The sequence below is a fragment of the Lepus europaeus genome, chromosome 12 (assembly GCF_033115175.1).
Source record: "Lepus europaeus isolate LE1 chromosome 12, mLepTim1.pri, whole genome shotgun sequence".
Taxonomy (NCBI): domain Eukaryota; kingdom Metazoa; phylum Chordata; class Mammalia; order Lagomorpha; family Leporidae; genus Lepus; species Lepus europaeus.
The window spans coordinates 53358730-53362277 of NC_084838.1; the positions used below are offsets into that span (position 1 = coordinate 53358730).

At 43.1% G+C, this 3548-nt stretch overlaps 1 pseudogene; it reads right to left on the reverse strand.

Annotated features, from left to right (window-relative positions):
- Window positions 1–399: 399 nt before the first annotated feature.
- On the reverse strand, window positions 400–1594 carry LOC133771265 (heterogeneous nuclear ribonucleoprotein C-like; annotated as a pseudogene).
- Between the last annotated feature and the right edge of the window lie 1954 nt (window positions 1595–3548).

A 3548-nucleotide genomic window follows, 5' to 3' on the forward strand; every position in this document is an offset into this window, starting at 1 on the left:
ATATTAAGACTATTACACTACTTTTTTTTAGAGGATGCATTTGACATGCCAACTCTCATTCACAAAAATACATTGTTACAGTTGTGTTGAACAGCCCCACACAGCACTCCTATGTGGAGTAGAACACTCACACTTCTACCTCTTCTAACTCAAAGCCACTCTCAGGTGCTACTCAACTAAATGAGATGGCTTTTGCACTTAGGGAAACAACTACTGAGCTCATGAATGGGAAGAACTGTACTCCCTACATTAACAAGAGATTATTTTGGAGACAGATGATAAAAACCAGACATCCTTTTTATTGCTAAGTCATAAAGAGGTATCAAAATTAAAAGCACAAGTTACAGGGCAAGACTTAACAAAACTACTAGGAGCATCAAAAGAAGTGAAAATGGGACTAAGCGCAGGGCATTATGAATTAATGAACATGGGAAGAACAAGGATGGGGCAAACAGTGAGCATGTGCTGAAGATACTAGGGGAGAGGATCTGGTGAAAATGTTGATCTTAGACAAGCACCTAGGTAAAGAAATAATGGGATAAGATTCATAAACCCCACTATGTGCTTAAGAGTCATCCTCGCCATTGGCGCTGTCTCTGTCATCCTCTCCTTCCTCAGCCTCTTTTTCATCATCCTTGATCAACTCCAGCTGGTCATCCCCATCTTCATTATCATCATCAGCCAGCAGGTCCCTCTCCTCAGCAGAGTCATCTGCACCCCCCTCAGACTTCCTCTTCACATTAGTCTCATCCTTCTTCAGGGAGCTGCTGCTCTGCTCCTCCTCTTCTGACTTATCATTCTTCATCTCTACTCCTTGTTTGCTCTGCTCCTTTTCATTTTTTTCCAGGCTTTCCAGCAGAGAATCCACTTTTTGTTTTATCTGGGTCAACTCCTTCTGAAGGCCTGGAGGTCATCTCCTTTCAACTTTCCAGACTTGGAAGAAGATCCTCGTTGTCCACTCTTGGAACTGAAGCCACTTTTGCCCTTTCTTGAGGTGTTTCCTGATACACGCTGGCGTTTGGAGGGCACTACAGCCCGAGCAATAGGAGGAGGAGGAGGAGGAACTCATGCTGGGTAGCTGTACATCCTGTCATAATAATCCCGTTGAAAATCATAGTGCAAGTCAACAGAGGAGCTGAGTAGAGGGGATGGAGAAGGGTGTTCTGGTACTGACCCGTACATCTCCACTGCAGGTCATTTCACACCTGCTTTTCTTTGGTTCACTTTGGCTCTGCAGCCAGATTAATATCTAAAACCTGGCCAGCAATCATTCTGCCATCTTCTCCTGCTACTGCAGCTCAGGCATTTCTCTCATTAACATAATGAACAAAGGCAAAGCCTGTATGAACAGAGCAGCCCACAATTTTGCCATACTTCGAGATTGCCTCTACATCAGACTTCTTGCCCACAAGAGTGCTGAGATTCCAATGAATACACGGGAGTTCATGGAGCGAGAATCTGTCTTGTTGGTAACATTGCTTGCCATTGTGTTTGATGCTAGGTTCTTCACAAAGCTGAAAAATGTAGCTGAAGATCAAAAAAAATCTCACAGGAGGGGGAGGGAGAAGAGATTCGATTCTGAATCTCCCATTCCCAAGTTCTACACCGAGAGGCCCACCACTGCTCGAGGTAGGCAACAAGGCCACAATCACACAGTCTTCGTCTCCACACAAAATCTGTAACTCTGTCTTTCAAATAAAAAAAAAGTAGTAAACAACCATAAAAAGGAATGTGTTACTGATACATGCCACCACAATAATGCACCTTGAAAGCATGCTAAGTGAAAGAAGTCAGTCATAAAATACCACACCTTCTATGATTCTATTTTCACAGAAATTCCAGAATAGGTAAATCTTTAGAGGCAAAAAAATTAATAATACTAGGGTGATAGGATGTTGAGAGCTAAGGGTTACAGGCTTTCATTTGTGGTGATGAAAATGTTCCAAAATTGACTGTGGTGATGATTGACCATACTTTGAGATTGTTCTAAAAGCCGTTAAGTTGCATACTTTAAATGGATATTTTGGATGATGGATTATTAGCTTACTAAGGCTGCTGTAACCAAGTCCTACAAACTGAGGAGAGGAGTTTAGGCAACAGAAATTAATTTTTCTCACAGCTGTGGAGGCTAAAATTTGATCAAGGAGCTGAATGATTGGTTTCTTCTGAGGACTCTGAGGGAAGTGTCTGTTCCAGGCTCTTCTCCTTGGCTAATCGGAGGTGATCTTCCTGTGTCTTCACAACCCCTTCCCTTTACATATCTTGGTTCACATTTCCTCTTTTTGTAAGGACAGAAGTCACCTTGGATGAGTGCGCAATCTTTTTTTTTTTTCAAGATTTATTTATTTATTTGAAAGGCAGAGTTACAGAGGGAGAGAAGGAGAGAGAGAGAGAATCTTCCATCTGCTGGTTCACTCCCCAAATGGCCACAATGGCCAAATGGGCCCATCTGAAACCAGGAGCCAGGAGCTTCTTCCAGGTTTCCTGCATGGGTGCAGGGGCCCAAGGACTTTGGCCATCTTCTATTGCTTTCCCAGGCCATAGCACAGATCTGGATCAAAAGTGGAGCAGCTGGGTCTTGAACTGGCACCCATATGGGATGCTGGCACTGCAGACAGCAGCTTTACCCACTATGGCATAGTGCCAGCCCCTGAGTGCTCACCCTTATGACTTCATTTTAAAATCAGTTGTGTAAAGACCCTCCCTACAAACATGGCTATGTCTGACTCCCTGGGGTTTAGGATTTCAGTATATAAACTTGGTGTGGAGGCACAACTCAGCCTATAATATATGGTATGTGAATTTTATCTGAATGAGACTTTTAAAAAGAAGAAAGGGAGGGCATCTGGGGCAGTGGTTAAGACACTCACATCCTGCATTTCAGGGCTGCGTTTGAGTCCCAGTTCTGCTTCTGATTCCAGCTTTCTGCTAACGCGTACCCTGGGAGGCAGCAGATGGTGGCTCAAGTAGTTGGGCCTCTGTGATCCACTTGGGAGATCCAAAGTGAGTTCTGAACTCCTGGTTTCAGCTTGTCCCAGCCCTGGCTGCTGCAGGCATTTAGAGAGTGAACTGGAGGATGGAAGAATTCTTGTCTCATCTTGTCTTCTTTTTTTCTCTCTTCCTCTCCCTGCTTCCATCTCTCCACCCTCTCAACTAAATGAAATTTTTTAAGGAGGAAGAGGAAAAATTTGCCTTCAGATTTTTAGCCTGCTTCTTAGAAAGGACTAACTTGGGTAAGAAACATCCATGTTTTACATAGAGCAATCCTTTATTGCTTCTGTAATTGTCTGGGTCCATTCTACCCCTGAGTTAACAAGTTTGCAACTACTGAAATGCAATAGGGAAAAACCAAATTAATGAAATAGGACCCTTAACTTGGATTCAGTAATTGACATGCTTTATTTGGCCTGCACAATGTTTTCACAATTTTTGAATTTAACATCTCTTAATTAATAGCATGTAGGCATGATTCAGTTGGCCATAGTCCTCGCTATCCTCTTCTGTCTCTCTCAGCATGCTTTAACCAAGTGTTTGAACACTCGAGCTTG